Here is a 21508-nt window from a genome sequence, read left to right on the forward strand (position 1 = left end):
TATTTACAGAGGGACACAGGTAAGTATAAGTGTAAATAGACACACATACCTATGTACATGTATATGTGCTTTGATATTTTGGGGAAGAATATGCATGTACGTGTTGAAGCTATTACTACGTCTGAGGTTTGAGAATAAGGAGTCGAGGAGGAGGAGAGATTTGACTTTCCATCCAATATCCTGCTATATTAATGTATTAGCATAAATCTCTTAGTTTTTAATAAGGTTACTTTTTAAAATAAAGACAATTAAATAAAATGAATACAATTAAAGCCAAATTCTCTATCAGAGAAAGAACAAGATTAGGAGTAAGATAGAACACGCTCTCTCAATACTTATCTAAAACATTTGTTGTTTCTGCATCTTTTGTTGTTATTCATAAGGAATATTTCTCTTAGACACTCCATATTCAACAACTGATGCACATGGAATTTTTTTATAAATAAATTCACTGAGGAACGTACCAATTGGTTAATCTGATACAGTACGAAGATAGTTCTTTCTACTATAAACATAAAGCTCTGATTTCAATTTCTGGTAATCCTGAAGTATTCATGGCAAGGTTTGTAAAATGATAAAAAAAAAAAAAAAAGAATACAAGTAACTAAATTGTGAGCTCCTAAAGGGCAGAGACTATAGTTTTTATATCTTTAAAGATGTTACAATCCTTATTATAACTCTTTTGAAATAGTGGGCATTCAATATTAATTACATTTAGTTGCATAACCAGAATCACTGCAACATACTACAATGTTACTTCTATTAGCATAATACTTTTTTTCCTGTTATATCTTGATTCTCAGTCAACACCAGCATATTTTTTTTTCACTTGCAGGAACCAAGACATACATTGCTTGGGTGTTCATCATATTATATGTCTCTATGAGCTAAGAAAATTACTTAAACTCTTTTACCTTGTTTTACATTGTTTATTTTCCAACATCAAAACCATGGAAGACATAATAAGATGATGAAAACAAAACTGCATGTTCTTTGGGAAAAGAATCTATATAAATTATTTAAATTAACATGTTTCCATTCAGGAAAAAAAAATGTACAAAGGTATTTTTTTAAATAGAAAACAAAAAGAGAAATAACAAAGCATAATTAGGGATCACAGGTACCCAATAATAAAAATAAAGACACATTGAGGTAACTGATAAAGAACTTTGTTTAGAAAGCAGATCAGCAAGCATAAACAGGAAAAGGCCAAATTTTCTTTGAGCTACAATGTGGATTTATGACTTCGGAACTTCTGTGTTGGCTCTGAAATAATAGATGAAATCCATGAAACAAAGTTATACTAGAAACCCCACAGATTCTTTCTATAATTCAATATAACAGCCAGCATTAAGTGACATGGAAAAGCAGGCATTGCCTTAGAGAATAGTAGAGGAGCCCCATTTCAAAACAATATCCCTCTTTCATTTATTTTCTATGGATTCTTTCACATTTCATGCAAAATTAATTAAATTAGCTGGCATGTAGTATTTTGAATAAACTTTTAAAAATGTGGTAGACAGCATTATTGAAAAACACAATGAACAGAAGTATTCTTTGAAGGCATCAGAGAATGCTGTGTAAAATTTTAACAGTGATGTTCTAAGTACAACACAATTTTAATGACCCTCATAGAATAATTCTCTAATGTACCTATGCTACTTGTATTAATTATGTCTTGTGTCTTCAGTATAAAGACTCGTCAAAAATCAGTAATTATAAAACCTTTTTTTCCAGATGAACAAAACCCTAATCTGTGCTGTGCAACAAGGACAGCAAATGCCTCATTCTAAGAAGTGCAAAAATGCTATGACAGCTAGGCTTCGACAAACCTGATATTGCAACACACAATAGCCCAACGTTCTTTTCCTGTCAATGGGCATTTTTTACGAACTTCGTGCCTTAAAAAAATCCAAATAACTTTTGAAATAATATCAAATGTTTGACATTTTACTGTAACAAAGATAACTACTTTTTATTTCATATTCCATTCATATGTCACCTAGCAAAATATCATGTAATTACTTCACTGGTGCAGGATTAAATTAATGTTCCTTTTATCACGTGCAGAGTATTAAGAACTTGACCTCATATAGGGTGGAATTGGTGGACAGAATCTTTCTGAAGAATCCTTCAGTCCCAAACTAACAAGTAACGTATGACCACCATATGTAGCGATGCTTTTCACCATCATGGCTGAGATGATGATATTAGAATAGCACTGGGGTGAAAGAGGAGACCTCACAGTCTAAAGTGGGCAACCTAGTAACTCTGGCTATTCTAGATGCTGCCCTGGGCTGAATATCTTGGCTCACTTATAACCCATGTGGATAAGTCGGACATCTGCAACCAATTTCTAACACATGCATTATTAGGACTGGACTTTTATTCTGAATAGTCTCTGCAATGACTCTTAGGAATCTACTGTATCCCAGTTGCTTTGTGTTCAGCAGAATCACAGATCTAGGAAAATGCTACCAAAGAGTACAGCATTTTGTGAATTTTATCGAGACTTTTGAGTGTCACTGGTGTGCAGTTAAGAGAGCTGGATCAAAGTATGGCTCCTTAATGATGTAACAAGGCCATAGAATCTGGGTTTTCTATAGGCCCGATCCCCATGAAATCCATAAAAATTATTAATAAAGGTCCCTCTCTATAGAGGATGACACTTCACCCTTCTCATAGGACTTGATTTAAATTACTCTTTTCCATTTTTTCTTTCCTAATGTCTCAAGAGAACATGTGGTCATCTAATATCTGCTCACTGTTGGTGCTTTGCCTCTCTCCCGACATTGCTGTCTGTGAACTTCCTGCAGCAAACAGTTGTTCACCTAACAAAACTGCTTAATTTTGAGGAGGTCTTCACGTATTCTAGCACCTGCTCTTGCCAATGTTATGGATTTTAACATTTCTATATGCTGTGATGTCAATTCTAATATATTTTTTTAAAACTCATCTGTAGTCTTAGTTGTACTAATGAGTTTGTCAAATTCTCTCATATATCTATACAGGTATATTGGCTTTCAGGAAGCAATGAGAGCTACACATTGTCAGAACCACAAAGGGTTCTAGGAATCAGGTGTTTCCAGGCTTGGTATCCTTTGGAATAATCTGAGAAGCTTTATAGATAGGTACACAAGTCGCTGTTTGAGTTGATGAATGCAGTTCATGTGATTATCTGCTCTTTGACCTCAGAATACAGAAATAAAATAGAAACCAGTAAGGGCAAAAATTAGAGGGTGAGAAGCATTTAGCTTTTTTCTGGAAGGTGTATGAGAGTTAGCTGATGACGGAGAGCAGAGGTCATGGCTGTAAGTACTCAGAGTTGCTGTAGCCCTAGAGAAGACCAGCAGAACCTCACAGAGGCTGGTCTAAACAGAAGCAAGGGGAAGAAGTGGGGCTGAATGCAGGGAATTCATCAAACATCTGAGTACAATATAATATTCACTCAAAGATCCACTCTCATCATACCATGGGTGACCAAGTTCTTACTCCCCAGCAAAAATTTCTGGGCAATCACAGAAAAGTAGCTCATTATAATTTTAAAAATGCTCCGAAGAGATTATTCTACAGATTTTGATAATACTATTACTAGACCTTGTTGAAATCAAATTTCAACAATAAAAGCTTTTAAATGATGTTCTAAACTTAAAAAAAAATTTAACCTAGAAATACCAGCAATTATTACTGTCTGGGTTTTATGCCTCATATAAATTTGCGCAAACTTCATTAAGCCTAGAATAATGTGGTGAAGTCCAAGAAGGATGGCCCCCTTGCCTGCTTATACTTCCTTTCAGACAAATTCATTTACAGTAATTTTACATACTACAATGATTTGTAATTGTCACTTAGTTGTCCTGTACAGCCTATTTATTCCACTCACCCTCCCACCAAGTGTATATTACAATTGCTGAGTGTCAACTTAATGAGTTACAGGTAAGCAAATGTGTGATTTCAACTCGGGGTAAGTGTTCCCTGCATCATGACAGAAACAGAAACACTGTGTCCTTAACTGAAACAGGCTTTTTTATACTAACATTAAACTCACATGAAATTTATACATTTGAAAATGAATTACACTACCACTCCAAATTTCTAAGAAACAATAATCTAACTAAATGACTAACTAATCCTTTGAAGATACAATGTTCAACTATATGTTGAAATTGGTTTTTAAAGGGGTTTTAATCAATGCCAAACAGTTCATGGGAAATTATTTGAAGGACTTCTGTTCCTCTTTCTCCAAAAAGGAAAATCTCAACTTTTAGCTCTGGAAAATAACAAGACTTACTTTTCAGCTCTTACTAAATTTATATATAAATGTAAAGAAACTGCATTTTTTTCATTAAAAAGATTAGTTTTTCTTTTCTCCCTAGAACTGGACAAGTTGACCATAAAGTTGATTTGGGAGAATTAACAAGCAAGAAAAACCAGGAAAACCTGAGATGTAAGAGTACTACATGGAGGGATATATTATTAAATGAAAAAAGCAACATGGAGAAAATTGCGGTTATACAGGATACTGTTATTTACTATGAAAGGATGACAAAAACAAATGTAAAGCTATTCTATGTTCATGGATTAGAAGAACAAATATTGTTAAAATGTCTATACTACCCAAAGCAATCTACAGATTTAATGCAATCCCTATCAAAATATCAACAGCATTTTTCATAGAATTAGAACGAATAATCCTAAAACTTTGTTGGAACACAAAAGACCCAGAGCCAAAGTAATCTTGAGAAAGAACAAAACTGGAGGTATCATAATCTCAGATACCAAGATATACTACAAAGCTGTAGTAATTGAAACAGTATGGTAACAGCCCAAAAATAGATACATAGATCAATAGATTAGAATAGAGAGCCCAAAATAAACCCACACATACATGGTCAATTAATCTAGGACAAAGGAGGCAAGCATATACAATGGGGAAAAGAGTCTCTTCAATAAATGGTGCTGGGAAAACTGGACAGCTACATGCAAAAGAATGAAACTGAACCACTTTCTTATACTACTCACAAAATAAACAAAAAAAATGGATTAAAAACCTAAATCTGAAACCATAAAACTTCTAGAATAAAACATAGGTAGTGATTTGTGACATCAGCTATAGAAACATTTTTCTAGATATGTCTCCCGGAGCAAGGAAAAGAAAGGCAAAATTAAACAGTTGTGATTTCACCACAATAAAAAGCTTTTGGTCAGCAAGGAAAATCATGAACTAAACAAAAAAGCAACGTACTGAATGGGAGAAGATATTTGTAAATGACATATCCAATAAGGGATTAATATCCAAAATATATAAAGAACTTCCAAATTCAACACTACTACTACTAATAGCACAATTAAAAATGGGCTGAAGACCCGAATAGACATTTTTCCAAAGACATACAGATGGCCAACAGACACTTGAAAAGATGCTCAACATCACTAATAATCAGGGAAATGTAAGTCAAAACCACAATTAAATATCCCCTCACACTTGTTGGAATGGCTAAAATCAAAAACATGGAAAATAATAAATGTTGGGAAGAATGTAGAGAAAAACGAATCCTGGTGCACTGGTGGTGAAAATGCAAATTAGTATAGTCACTGTGGAAAATAGTATGGAAGTTCCTAAAAAATTAAAAATAGAATTACTGTATGATCTAGTTACACCACTACTGGGTATTTACCCAAAGAAAATGAAAACACTAATTCAAAAAGATCATTTGAAAATGAAAATACTATGTTTATTGCAGCTTTGTTTACAATAGCCAAGATACAGAAGCAAATGAAGTATCCATCCATTTATGAATGGATAAAGAAGATCACACACACACACACACACACGCACACACACGCACACACACACACAGAGGAATATTATTCAGCCATAAAAAGGAATGAGATCTTGCCATTTCCAACATGGATGGAACTAGACAGCATAATGCTAAGCAAAATAAGTCAGTCAAAGAAAAAGGAATGCCATATGATTTCACTCATATGTGGAAGTTAAGAAACAAAACAAAGATAAAGAAAATGAGACAAAAGAAACAGACTCTTAAATACAGAGAACAAACTGGTATTTGCAACAGGGGAGGACAGAGGGGGATGAGTGAAACAGAGAAAGGTGATCAAGAGTAAGCTTATGTTGATGAGCACTGAGTAATGTGAAGAATTGCTGAATCGGTATTCTGTACACCCGGAATTAACATAGCACTGTGTGTTAATTGTACTTCAATTTAAAAAAGAAGAAAGAAATGGCAAGGAAATAAAAACCGATGAGGTTAGAGATGAAGAGAGGCTCCAGCGATGTAGTGAACGCAGTATGCGACTTCAGGTGCACCCTGATTCAACCAAACAGCTGTTAAAACAAACCTGGAAGTAACTGAACGGTGAATCTTAACACTGAATGGACATTTGTCAGTATTACAGCAGGAGAAATAGCGTTCATCTTTAGATGGGACAATGGTTTTATTTACAGAAGAGCTATATCCTTCAGACATACATATTAAAATATTCATAGAGTGATATGTATGGAATTTGCTTCTAAATAACCTGGAGGGCAGGATAGGGTATGGATAAGTGTAGAATTGCCACAAGAAAGGCCACGAGTTAATTCTTACAGGTGGGTGTCAGATACACCTGGGTCTATAATATTCTTCCTTCAATAATTTTTTGGGGGGGTGTTGGAAAATTTTTATAATCAGAATTTAAAATGTTACTATTGCATCTTAGTTTAATAAACAAATGATTATCTTTTACACAGTGGTTTTACCACTACTGGTAATTTAGTGCTTGTTCTTACTGAGCAAATGTTTAATGCACTTTCTTTATTACCTTGATAAATGTGAACTCTAGTTCATACTGTGACTACACGGCATCCTAAGCTCAATAAATATATCTTAATAATTCTTTCAAATTAATTATCAACTCTAAAGGGCATTGATGGCCCAGAAGGAATCACAATTTTAGTTCAGTCTTAAGAAAACCAGTAATACGAGTGAATGGAATCCAAATTGGAATGAATAAGGTCCTCCCCCAGCTTATTAATGCCTTTAGTACTTCATGCTTCATTAAGTTGCTATCATTTTTAACAATGTTAGCTGCAGGTAAAACTCAGACAAGCATTTTCTTTCTCTTTAGCACTGCCCTTGACATCTCTTCTCTCCTCACATATTTTTCTCTTATCTGAAACAATCTGTGGTTTCAAAGATTGACCTGCCTCCTGTGAACAAGCCATTGGCACAGCATGGCTTTCACACCAGCTACTGGTAAAAGAGCAGGTAGGCTGAGTCCCCCATAGAACATGACAGTCCTTTCAATGAAGCCATCACAGAGCACAATATTGGTGTGAATCACAGACAATCAGAAACGTGACAGTTTAAAGTTTGCCTTCTAAAAATTATTCACCCTTGAGAAATACCCAGCATTGCCTTTGTTTTTGTGCTTCCAGAATTACCAGGGTAAGAAGAATCTATGCATTCTCCAATTTATGACATTGCAGACATGAATGAATCACTCTGGTTCAAAGCATTTGGGGAATAATAGCAAAGATTTGTAGTGATGAGAAGAGTTAGAAATATAACGTTAACAGCGTAGAATAACAAATCAAAGACAGAATAAAACTTTCTGATCTTGGTTCTTGAATTCTTTCAACAGATCAGAGTCACTTAACACTTATTCAATTTTAGCTATTACAAATGAAATAGAAAGAACTATTTTCATGTTGATATACTGTCCCACTTCCTTGTTTTTCTCTAGAGACTTTTTTAAGAGTAGTCTGTGCCCTCTGTTGTTTATAACTTTACTACCCATTCTCCATTTAATCCCTGGCAGCCCACATACTCTAATCATTTCAGAACAGGTACCAGAAACCTGGTTGAAAAATTCCTATTTTTTCCCTCATCTTCATCTTTGAAGTCTCTAGAGCTTTTGATGCAGTTCTCCCCATTTTGGGAACGCTCTTCATCTTTGGAGGGAAAAAAGGTCTTGACACTATTTATAATTTAGGGATTTAAAAAACAAACAGACATATGTTCCTAAAACAGCTTTTCACCTAAAATGGAAAGTAAACACTAGGAGAGGAGGGAGTGAAGACAGAAAGTGTGTTCAGAAGACAGCATGTCCTGAATTTCTCTCCAAACCCTGTATAGGTACACCTGCTGTGGTTCTTTTTAATTCAAGTTTCCTTAACAAAGGGATGCCCCAATGTTCTACTTCCTAAAAATCTTTTCTTTGGGGAAAGTTACATTTTATTTAAAGCCTAGCATTTGCCAGGCACTTCGGCAAGCAGAAGTTTCTTTCTGCGAACAAGAACACTAGGAGATAGGTAGGAACTGATTAGAAAATTAAAATGAGAGGGCGTAGGGGCGCCTGGGTGGTTCAGTGGGTGAAGGCTCAGGTCTGCCTTAGGCTCAGGTCATTATCCTGGAGTCGGGGGATGGGGCCCCATCTTGGGCTCCCTCCTCAGCAGGGAGTCTGCTTCTCCCTCTCCTCCCCGCTTGTGTTCTCTCTCGCTCACTCTCTCTCTCAAATAAATGAGAAAATCTTTAAAAACTCTTTAAAAATCTTCAGAAAATCTTTAAAAAAACAAACGAGAAGCTGTAGGTATGGTAGAAAGAATAATGACCCTTCAAAGATGTCCATATCTTAATCCTTAACATGGAAAGAAAGTACTGCAAATATGATATAAAGACCTTGAGATGGCAATAGAATGTGGATTATCTGAGTGGGCCAAATGTAATCACAAGGGTCCTTAAAAATAGAAGAGGAAAGCCAAAGAGGTCAGAGTGATCGAACATGAGAAGGACTCAACCCATTTCTGGCTCTGATGATGGAGGAAAGGACCATGAGTCAAAGAATGTAGGTGGCCCGTAGAAGCTGGAAAAAATCAAGGAATTGGATTCTTCTCTGGAGCCCCCAGAAATCAATGCAACCCTGCCAACACCTAGATTTTAAACCAGCAAGGGTTATCTCAGACTTCTAACCTATTAAACTATAAGATAATAAATTTGTGTTGTTTTAAGCCACTAAATCTGTGGTAATCTCTTATGGCAGCAACGGGAAAACAATACACTAAGTAACTTGTACCACTTTACATGACTAGTAAATTATAAAGCAAGTTTATAAATCCAGTTCGCCTAATTTTGCTTTCTGCATAACACTTTCTGCGTCTAAGAATATTTCAACTAACTCATTTAATACAGATATTTCCCACAGCTCAACTTCTAATACTCACCACATTCTCAAGTCCCATTTCAAAATATTTTAAAATAACGTAATATTTCTTATAACAATTTAATCTTGCTTTGTAAAGAAACAATCTTGCCCTTGTTTTAAAACTAAGTTAGAAGTTGCTCATAGTAGAAACTACAGAACAATTTGTAAATGGCTTTTAATGCCTTACATGTGATAGATTCTCAATTATTTCTTTTAATTCAATTGAACAGGTGATCAAAAATAGAATGCCACCTCTGAAATGATTCCAGGGGCTTCCTAGGTGATTTCTACAAATACCTACAGGATGAACCTACCTAACCATTGTATGACATTAGTATGTACAAATGACACAACCCTCATCATTGACAGAGAGGTGTGACAAGATGATATTGACAAGAAAACCATCTTAAAGATGTCTGAATCACATATTCTCCCTCTGAAATGAGAATTTGCAAAGGAGAGCATTTGCCAAAGTTTGTCAAGCTGGCCTTTACCCCAAATTTTAAAGAGGTGACCTCATTGCCAGTGAAGTGTGAAGAGTGTAAATGAAATGAAAAATGAGAAAGCTGCAGAGCCTGATGTCATTCTGGCTGCGATTTAAAACTAAGGGTAGGAGATGACACTCATATAACTATGTAGACATCTTCTAAAGACTGAGTGCCAAAAAGTGATGATAAATACGTCTGAAAGGCTACCATTTTAAGAGGACATATGATACAATTCTTACAAAAACCATACTGCAAGTTCTTCATTTTTTCTATTCTGGCTAGATTTATCCTGTTTCTTTTTGAGTTAGAAATGCACCCAAATCATGATATAACTTTGCTGATGTCAAGTTAAAAATGATTTATGAAGTGCTGAGGGCTGGATTTCTGAAGCTCCTAAAGGATCCACAGCACACATGGGCAGTGCATAGAGGACTTTACTATCTTCTCTATGCTGCCTTCGCAAAGAAATGCTTTGCCCTGTAGTCAAGTTGGACTGCTCACGGACTTTCCAAAGCTCTTCATGTAGGACTAATTAATCAGTTGCACCAAAATAAAAAGCTCTTTTAAAAAGAAAACAAAAACCCTTACCACTGGAGAAAATCAAGACTAATCAAATTAGGACTAATAGTACAAGAGGGAAAAATGCTTAAAAAGTGACATAGTCTAATTTTTTAACATTGAAATCCTTCCAACTGAGCAGGTTATGAACGTCACAAAAAAGTCATGATAATAGTTTTCCAGAATAAAGAGCAAATAATTTTGGATACTCTATAGAACTAATGTCCTACTGTGAGCAGCCTATTAGCTCGTAACATGATTAATTTATATAAGATCCTTCACTAGAAAAAACCCACACATTTCCATTTAAAGTATAACAAAGTGTTGTCATTCTATTCAGGTTCTGAAATCGCTATCCAATAGAATATTTAATCACAATATCTAGAAACAAATCATAAAGAGTGATACATCTGTGGGAAACATAGTATTTCACCAATATGGAATCAAGCTCTATGTCATGTGTGATACCCAAGGCATGCAACATAACCCATAGGGCTTCGTGAGCAGTTTGATTGGCTATCATTACTCAGCATCAGTTGATAAAGCTCCACAGTCATCAGTAGTAAAATCTGACACTATAAATTTAATCCATCTACACAGCGGAGAACGATGACAGCAGAACATTCAAACAATTCCACCACAAGCATATATGGAAGAATAACTGTAAAAAGACACACTATAAACAACAGTTTAATGAAGTGTTTCTTTATGAAACCAAGATTCTGTTAAGCCTAAACATGCTGTGGATTGTCAAGTAACTGTAGCTGTTAGCAAAGCATTACAAGAGGTATGAAGAATGAGGCCTTCTTCCTTATCGCAGTGAGTATAAGAATGCTCTTGCATTTAGGTGGCCATAAACAGCAGGTAGTAAATACAGTCACTTTTCAGAAGCAGACTTTACACACATTTTGTGTGGAGGAGACCCTTCTTCAGCACAATACGCCATCAAGTATCATCACAGATAGAAGTGAAGAATAGTCCTATGACTTCTGAAATTCTTGAATCTAATTTTTTGTGTGTCTAGGTCACTTTAAAATTATAATGTAAAACAAAATAAGGTCATAATTTAAATTGTAGATATTCTTGACATGAAGAACGGTTTAGACATGTATCAAATGCTTAAGGTACACAACATACTGGAAAAACTTCAGATCAATTTTTGCAGTCTAAACATAAATGCAATTATTTAAATATGAACAGAATACATTTAAATGTCTACATTCCCAGTAATCTCTTTAGAAAGGTTTGAGAGAGCATATTCAAATGGGAATGGGGGTGGTTCCTTGATTAAGAAGGGTGGGAAGGACAGTTATACCCATAATCAAATTTGCTTTGGCTAGCATTACTCTCACCTTTCCCCCCAAGATTCCTATTATGGATTCTACAGTTCTGTACTTCCATACATATTTTAAAGGCCCACAAAGTGTTACATTAATTAATTCCTTGATTCATGTATTTTACATATTTATTGAGCAACACACTATTTATTGTGCTAGCCTTTAAACTAAGTGTCGAAATATAGAGGTGAAGATAACAATGTTGCTCTCTCATGGGGATTATATTCTGAAAAACAGGCAATACACCAGTGATGTGCTGACGCCAGCCTGCACTGACTTTCGACAGCCAATGGTTGGCGAGGATATGGAGAAAAGGGAACACTTGTATACTACTGGTAGGAATGTAAATTGGTTCAGCTACAATGAAAAATAGTATGGAGGTTCCTCAGATAATTAAAATAGGTCTACCATATGACCCAGAAATTTCACTCTGGGAATATACCCAAAGAAACTGAAAATATGATATCCAAGAGATATCTGCACTCCCATGTTTATTGTAGCCTTATTCACAATAACCAAGATATGGAAACAACCTAAGTGCCCATCACTGGACGAATGCATATGTATATACACATACACAACTGTATGTTATTCAGCCATGAGAAATAAGGATGTCCTGTTATTTGCAACAACAGGGATGAACCTTGAGCAGATTATGATAAGTGAGATAAGTCATACAGAGAAAGATAACACAAATTATGATATCACTTATATGTAGAATCTAAAAAGGCCAAACTCCTAAAAACAGAGAATAAAATGACAGTTACCAGGGGATGACGGTGGGGTGGATAGGACAGATTTGTTAAGGTACAAACCTGCAATGAGTAGTAAATAAACCCTAGAGATCTAAGGAACAGTATGGTAAATTCAGACAATAATATTGCATTATAATTATCACACTTGCTAGGAGAATAGAATTCAATTATTCCAGCCACTAAAAAGAAATGATAATTACGTAATGTGATAGAGGTGTTAATTATCACTAAAGTGGCAATCATATTACAATATATAAATGTGTAAAATTAACACCTTGTAAACTTTAACTTTTCACTATGTTATATATCAAATATATTTCAACTTAAAAAAGCCAATCATGTGTTGGGGCGCCTGGGTGGCTCAGTCGTTAAGCATCTGCCTTCGGCTCAGGGTGTGATCCCGGCGTTCTGGGATCGAGCCCCACATCAGGCTCCGCTGCTGGGAGCCTGCTTCTTCCTCTCCCACTCCCCCTGCTTGTGTTCCCTCTCTCGCTGGCTGTCTCTCTCTGTCAAATAAATAAATAAAATCTTTAAAAAAAAAAAAAGCCAATCATGTGGTTTCCTTCCCAATTCCTTGTTCAACATGACATCATATTGGTAGCTTGAATTCAGTCCTGATGGGGGTTTTTATACCATGGAAATTGGCTAACACTGCAATTATGGCTTTTTATCTTTACTTTCTGGAGAGCCAGTTGTTAAACACTTGTCAGGACCCCACTGTACCAAACAAGGTAAGTGAATAAATAATACAATTTTAGGTAGAGGTTTCTACAATAGATGGTGATCAGGGAAGGGTTTTCTGAGAGGGTGATCTTGCAGCGACCTTGGTGACATCACAGATGAAGCTATGTCAAAATCTTGGGAAAGGGCATTGAAGGCAGAAGAAATAGCAAGTATAGAGAGCCTGGCACAAGGATGAACTTGGTTCATCTCATGAAGGACAATATAGCTAGAATAAAATAGGAGCAACTAATTGTGATTAGCTGCGATGTTGGAGAAGTATAAAAGGGCCAGGTCATGGAAGTTCTGCAGAGTGTGGTGTGGAGTACGGACATTAGTCTATATATGTCAGGAAGCACGAAAGGATTTTGAGCAGAGGGATGTAAAAATCCAGTGTATATTTTTAAAAGATTATGGTGGCTTCTGTTTGGTATGTAGGCTATGAAGACAGGATGTGAATGCAAAGAGACTATTCAGGGGGCTAATCTAGTCTTGGTAAGAGATGATGGTGGCTTAGAATAGTGTTGGAGAGGTGCAGATAATAAATGGTCAGATTCGAGATATATTTTGTAGGTCAGGTTTGCAGAACTTGAATAAGGGGTATGAAGGGAAAATAATCAAAGATAATTCCCACAGCTTTTTTTCTTTTACTTTTATTTATTTATTTCAATAACTGGATTAAGAGTGGTGCTCTACTGAGAAAGTGCATGTTTGGGGGTAGGAAATCATCAAGACCTCTGTTCTGAGCTGTACAATATGGTATGTTTCATTAGATGTTCAAGTGGAGTTGCTGGTTGAGAGACAGATTCAGTATAGTCATAAATGGGCTCTGGCCACTTTGGGAAAGTTTCATAACCTTTCCATGCCTCATGGACAATGGAAATAATAATACACCCCATCACGAAGTTGTGAGGATTACAAAACACAGTATCTGTGAAGTGTCAGAGCAATGGCCAGCCCATGTTAAGCACTCATTAAATATTAGTTATTATAATCAGTAGCAATACCTTCATCTATTTCCTAGCTGATACGTAAGATCTAAGTTGTTAGTTTTTATATAACATTGAAAGGGAAAGAATGTGGCATATCAAGTGGCAAGAGGATCTATTTTAAAACTTTTAACTGAAAGAGACAGACAAGATAGATTAGACAATAAATATCTTCTAATTGAGAGTAAAGTCCTCACTGTCATATAGCCTTATAATTCACCAGCCAACAGCGTATTTGATTTTGGATTTTTTGGTTTGGTTTGGTTTGATTATTGTAATGAATAGAGAATGAAGAAAAGGGATAAATAATGCAATAGTAGAATACATCTTTAAATTTATTTAAATATTGATTTATACCTTGTTTTGAAAGGTCACATAACTTGCTCCTATGATACATGCAAGTACTATAAAGTTGATGGTATTTTCTGAGATCCTGTTAGGTGTTCTGTTTCACTTATATTACCTCTGAATTTTAGGGAGTCCACAATTCCAAGGAGGTCTGGAAGCAGGAAAATGATTCATGAGACCAGATGTTTGGGATAATTTTTAAATAACTAAATTTCAAAGACTATATAATTACATGAGGAAGATGTTCATAATATAATATCCAGTTAACAAAACACAGTTGAAAGGGACACACAACTTTATCTATAGTATGTTACCAATTTAAAATGTATATGTAGTATCCAGAATATATAAAGAACTTACAAAACACACTACTCAAAAAAAACAAATAATCCAATTACAAAATGGGCAGAATACATGAATAGACATTTTTCCAAAGAAGACATACAGATGGCCAACAGACACATGAAAAGATATCTAACATCACTCATCATCAGGGAAATACAAATCACAACTATAATGAGTTATCACCTCACACCAATCAGAATGGCTAAAATCAACAACACAAGAAACATTAAGTGTTGGCGAGGATGTGGAGTAAGGGGAAACCTCTTGCACTGTTGGTGGGAATGCAAACTGGTGCAGCCACTCTGGAAAACAGTATGGAGGATCCTCAAAAAGTTAAAAATAGAACTACCTTACAATGCAGCAGTTGTACTACTGGGTATTTACCCAGAGAATAAAAAAATATTAATTCAAAGAGATACATGCACCGCAATGTCTATAGCAGCATTATCAACAATAGCCCAACTATGGAAAGAGCATGAATGTCCATCAACTGATGAATGGATAAAGGAGATGTGGTATATATTTAAACTAGAATATTACTCAGCAACAAAAAGGATGAAATCTTGCCATTTGGAACAACACGGATGGAACTAGAGAGGATTATGCTAAGCAAAATAAGTCAGTCAGAGAGGACAAATACTGTATGATTTACTCATATTTGGAATTTAAGAAACAAAACAATTGAGCAAAGAGGGAAAAATAAAAAAGAGAGAAAGAGAGGTGTAAACCAAGAAACAGACTCTTATCTATAAAGAACAAACTGATGGTTGCCAGAATGGAGGTGGGTAGGGGCATGGGTGAAATAGGCGAAGGGGATTAAGAGGTACACCTGTGAAGAGCACCGGATGTTGTATGGAAGTGCTGAATCACTATATTGTACATCTGAAGCTAATATTACAGTGTATGTTAACTGGAATATAAATAAAAACTTTAAAAAATGCACATCTATTTGTATGTGTGCTTAGGGTTAGTTGGTGTGTGTGTGTGTGTGTGTGTGTGTATGAAGAGAAATGAAATAAACCCAAATATTGCTACTAACAAATTTTTATAAGACAATAAAGTATAATCTCTATCAAAAAGTTAGTTCATGAGAAAAGAATTGATAAATATAGTATACTTGCTATGAAATCTAGGTTAAAAACCCAAGATGTATATGAAAAAAAAATTAATAGGAAAGTTCAATGGAAAAACCAAATGTTTCAAGAATTAGAAAGTACTCATTTTAAACCATACTGGGCATAGTAAAATGTGATGATTTTAAAGAGATAAAGAAAAAAGATGTTCGATGAATTGCATTTTTATAGCAGAATGTTGTTCACTTATTATTTTGGAACTGGATTTTTTTAATGAAAATCAAGGGAATTATGCTAGCCAATATAGTCAGTATTCCGACAGGTACAAAGATTATTCTCAGGAAACCAACAACATAGCTAAATTTAGGACTTTACATAAGAGTCTTATTTTTAAAATTTACAGTATCATCTGCTGTAACTGCATTCTTAAAAAAGAATCCCCACATTATATAATCAATAGATACAAGTGTTTTTTGTTTTTTTTTCACTTTTAGTGGTAGAATTTAGTGACTCATCAGTTGCATATAACAGCCAGTTCTCATTATATCAAGTGCCCTCCTTAATGCCCATCACCCAGTTATCCCTTCCCCCTACCCACCTCCCCTCCAGCAACTCTCAGTTTGTTTCCTAGAGTTCAGTGTCTCTTATGGCAAGAGAAAGAAAAGCAAAAATGTACTATTGGGACTTTATCATGATAAAAAGCTTTTATATAACAAAGGAAACAGTCAACAAAACCAAAAGGCAACCTATGGAATGAGAGAAGATATTTCTGAATGTCTTATCAGATAAAGGACTAATATCCAAAATCTATAAAGAACTTCTCAAACTCAACACCCAAGTCACAAGTGTTTTTTGTTAAAACTGAACCTTTTTACAAAGTAGGCTCCAACTGGAAAAGTGACACATTGCATCCTAATTTTATTGGATGTTTATAAAATTTAGATTACTGAAAAGCTAAGTCTCGGAGGTTGGATTAGCCATTTATGCTATTCCTGAATGAGAAATAATTTACATAATCCTATTATAGAGGAAGAAAATAATATAATTAAGAAAGCAATGTCAGCAACACAAAGAAGAAAGCTCAGAAACAGACAGATTCAGCAAAACTGTCCATTGATTCAACGGCTATTTATTGGGCACCTACTGTATGCCAGTCACCACACAGATTCTCAAAAAGTAATGAAAATGTGTGAAGGAATAACCAAGAACTCTTACATATTTCTACACTTAAATAGTATGATATGAAATGATGGCTTTTAATCCAACCATCCAGTACAAATCTCATTTCAAGTATAAAATACTATTTTGTCAAAGTTCTATCTTTTTAGGAATATTTTGACTGAAATATAAGACTTTCAAAAACCCCAGATATTTGACATAGAGAGTAAACAAGTTAATAATAAATCATTTTTTCCAGCAAGTTGTTTTAGCACCTTGACTTTCATTTTCTACATTTAAGAACAATATAAAAAACATGTAATTTCTTGTGTTTAAAATATCATGTTTATTTTCTATGTCTTCAGAAATGTTTCTTTTGTAAAAGTTTGAGTATAGAATACTATTTAATGTCTTTAAGTAATAAGGACTTTAAAAGTTATGTTGATATGGAAGGTAGGCTTGTATTGTAATTACTTAAGAAAAGTTTAAAAGCCCTTCCTTAGGAAAATCTACTAAATCATACTAAAAATGAAGAAACAGGAATCTAAACTTCTGCAAATTACTTTGACCAAGTTGGATCAATGATGATCTTTCTCAAATCTTCTAGAATGTTTAGTCTATTGTAATTGCCCAAAGAATTTTCTTATCAAAGACCCACAAATTCTGCATGATTCATTAAAAGTACTTAAATTGTCCAATAAATAGCATTTAATAATATAACAACTCTCTCCAAAACATTTTGAAAAGATAAAAAACACAGACATTTAAATAGTCAACTCAATATTTCAAGTTATATCTACACGTATATATCAGAGGTTAGCAGTATTTTTGGTAAATCCTAAGTTTAATTTGAAGGTAGCATTTTTAAAGTTAACATTCTTTTATATTAATGTGCTCCTGTTTTTAGTGAGATTATCACAATTATTGGCATGTATACATGCCATTATATATGCCAATGTATATAGAGAATACACACACACACACACACACACACACATATACAACGTATACTGTATACAGAGAAGCCTTGATGCTTTTAATTACTCCCAAGGTTCAGGTATGGCGTTAGTTCTAAATTGCATGGATGTTTATTTGGAGTATAGACAGCAGGCTCTGAAATCAAAAAGAACTGAATTTGGACTATGACTCTATTACTTGCCAGATCAAGTTGTTAAATCTCCTTGATGCAAAATGTTATCATCTGTAATAATATCTTTCTCACAGAGTTAAAAAAAAAAAAAACCCATAAGATGATTCATGTAAAACATTTTGCCTAGTGCTCAAGACAAAACAGATTTTCAAAAAGTGCCAGTAGTTAACTCCCTAGAAATAAAAGTACCTGTGATATATTTCTAAATATGTGTTCTGCATAATTATATGATTTATATTATAAAAACCATAATTTATACAAATAAAAAATAAAACCGTTCATTTCCTGACTCTCTAAGTTATCACTGGCCTTTTGCTGATGAGTCATTTTAGCAAGTTGAGCAAAATTATTCAGGATTTAACTTCCTTTAATGTAATTCTTGTACCTGTCATGTTTCTAGGTCTCAAATTTTACATGGGCATTCATTACCACTATCTTTCTGACATCATATGGTCTAAGTTATTACAAAAGAAAATCTGAACCATTACCACCTCACACCCATTAGGATGTCATCTATCAAAAAGAAAAGGGGGGGCGGAAAATAACAAGTCTTGGTGAGGGTGCACAAAAATTGGAATCTTTAAGCACTGTCGGTAGGAATGTAAAATGGTGAGCTCCTATGGAAAACTGCTCCTCAAAAAATTACCAACTGAATTAGTGTATGATCTAGCAATTCCATTCTGGGTTTATACCCCAAAAGAAACAAAAGCGGAGACTCAAATAGATTTTCATACACCTTTGTTCATGGCAGCATTTTTCACAATACCCAAAATGTGGAAGCAACCCAAGTATCCATAGATGGATGAATGGATAAGAAAATGTGGTATATACAACAAAGGACTATTATTCAGGCCTAAAAGGGAAGGAAATTCCAACACATGCTACAACATGCATGAACCTTGAGGATGTTATGCTATGTGAAAAACCCAGTCACAAAAAGACAAATATTGTATGATTTAACTTATAGGACATATGTAGTCAAATTCGTAGAGACCAAAGGTAGGATGGTGGCTGCCAGGGGCTGGGAGGAGGGCCGAATGGGAAGCTATTGTTTAACGGTTCAGAATTTCAGTTATGTAAGATGAAAAAAGTCCTGGAGCTGGATGGTGGTGATGAACTATAAACTTAAAAATGGTCAAGATGATAAATTTCATGTTATGTGGATTTTACTGCAACTTAAGAAAAATGAACCATAGTATAGTCTGAGAGGCTGACCATAAGTGAAAATATAGCCCAAAGTGTTAAATACTGCTTGAGTTTAAGGGGGGGGGGGGAAAAGATAATCGTTGATGAAATGTAACTCAGGAACACAGAGTCTCTTCTTAAAGAAAGTGAAAAACATTATGTTGATTGTCATAGAGTACAATGATAGAAATGAAAACAGCAGCTTTCAGAAAGAGAACCTTTCTGACATATCAAAAGACAATGTAACAAAATGGTAACTTTTTCAGGCATGAATTAGGAAGCCCTAGGAGGTTCTCTTAAAAGAAAGATATATAGGGTACTATGTATTACAGAGGATATCTAGATCCCATAATCCAAAAGAGTAACCCACTGCTGTAGTCTGTTTGTGTCCATTGCCCTCCACCAAATTCATACACTGAAATCCCAATTCCCAAGGTGATAGCACTATGAAGTGGAGAGTTTGGATGTGATTAGGTCACGAAGTCAGAGTCCACATGATTGGGATTAGTGCCCTATAAAAGAGACCTCACAGAGCTCCCTAGTCCCTTCTGGCATGTGAGGCTATAATGAGAAGTCTCAGACTTCCTGCCACCAGAATCGTGAGAAATAAATTTCTGTTGTTTATAAGCAACCCGTCTGTGATCTTCTGTTATAGCAGCCCGAATGGACTAAGACACACACCTACTCAATATCTTCTCCTCTGTTTCTGGTATATATCCATATTTATCTCATTATATATATAAAATGGGGACAGGTCCGCTTGAAGTCTCCTAATGGTAGGTGGAGGCATGCTAATCATGACGTCAGGATGTTATATAATTTATGAAAAAAAAATTCTGTGAGGCCTCAGTCATGCATACTATAATAAAATAAAGTAAATGGTAATCTTAGGTTAGAACCTATTTTATGGCTAGTTTAATTATCTTGAGTGTATTCCAAAATCAGTAGAAAATATCTTTTTACTTCCTTACTCCATTTCTTGATTTTTCTATTTCATTTTATAAACATTTCCATAGTTTCAGAACAATTAAATAAATTATTCTCCACATTGATGAATGGAAAAGCTTATCATGTGAAATGAATTAATTGAGGGTAGGTGACAGTGAGGAAGATGATGAAGCAAAACTGGAAATGGTATTTAAATAATATTACAGAGAAAATCACATATTCCAGTCCACAACTATAAGATTTTAGGACAGAAAAAGTGAATTCTATGAAGCAGACAGCTAAATTAAGTATTTACTCTGTATTTTGAAGATTATTCATCATTGCTTCCCAAACTGACTTATTAAATTAATATAATCATAATAACTCAATGCAGAGAGGCAACTGCTCATTAGTGTTTTGGACTGATTTTCCTGACTGTAGTACATTACAAGGCTGATTTTTCTTAGTTGAGTTTATTGTTTCGGCTAATTTGAGATTAATCTACCATAATCTTCTGACAACACACTTGGCTGAAAAGTCACATTAAAATACTTGTAAAAGCAAACAAAACTGAGGTATTTTGACAGGGAATATATTACTTTTAATATTTAGACACGACCTGGCTAATGAGTAAAGGATGCTACAATTTTTTTTCTGTACAGTTTTATTAGCTGTTACCTTAATTCAAAAATTACAATATCAATATGTGCATATTTAAATAAATAAACTGAACACTAATAGGTGTTGCTATGGTGGGAGTTTCCAAATTAAATCTGTGTTTGGAGCCATTCACCTTTTATTAAGGATCTCTTAAAAGACTGTCATTCATTGAAATTTAATATTTTTTTCTATATTCCTGATATTTCCAATATCCGAGTTCTTTAACTCATCCCTCTCAGCAGCTACACCACCGCAGCTGATCACTCCCTCTTTCTTAATAGATTTTATCTTGGCTTCTCTGACTCTACCTTCCTCTCCTCTCTATTACAGTCACCTCTAAATCTGAAGTGCCCACGATTCAAGTTCAGCACATCCTTTTAACTCAACACTTCCTTTCCAGGTGATTTTAAACAAGGCCTTCGTGTTAAATTTAATTTCTTTGCCAGTGATATCCAAATTCATATCATTACTTCTGGTCTCTCCAGTAAACTCCAGACTTACACATCCAATTGTCTCTTTAATGTTCCCACTTTGAGAGATAATGTACATTTCAAATGAAGCATGTTACAGAGCCCTTATTTACTACATAGCATCCCCATCCTGCTCCT

General features: G+C 34.8%; 1 protein-coding gene across 2 annotated transcripts in view; it reads right to left on the minus strand.

Moving 5' to 3' along the window:
- The window catches only part of LAMA2 (laminin subunit alpha 2), a 603226-nt gene that overhangs the window by 406633 nt on the left and 175085 nt on the right, over positions 1-21508 (minus strand). The gene's annotated exons all lie outside the window — the stretch shown is intronic.

Source organism: Ursus arctos, unplaced genomic scaffold (genome assembly GCF_023065955.2).
Source record: "Ursus arctos isolate Adak ecotype North America unplaced genomic scaffold, UrsArc2.0 scaffold_13, whole genome shotgun sequence".
Taxonomy (NCBI): Eukaryota; Metazoa; Chordata; class Mammalia; order Carnivora; family Ursidae; genus Ursus; species Ursus arctos.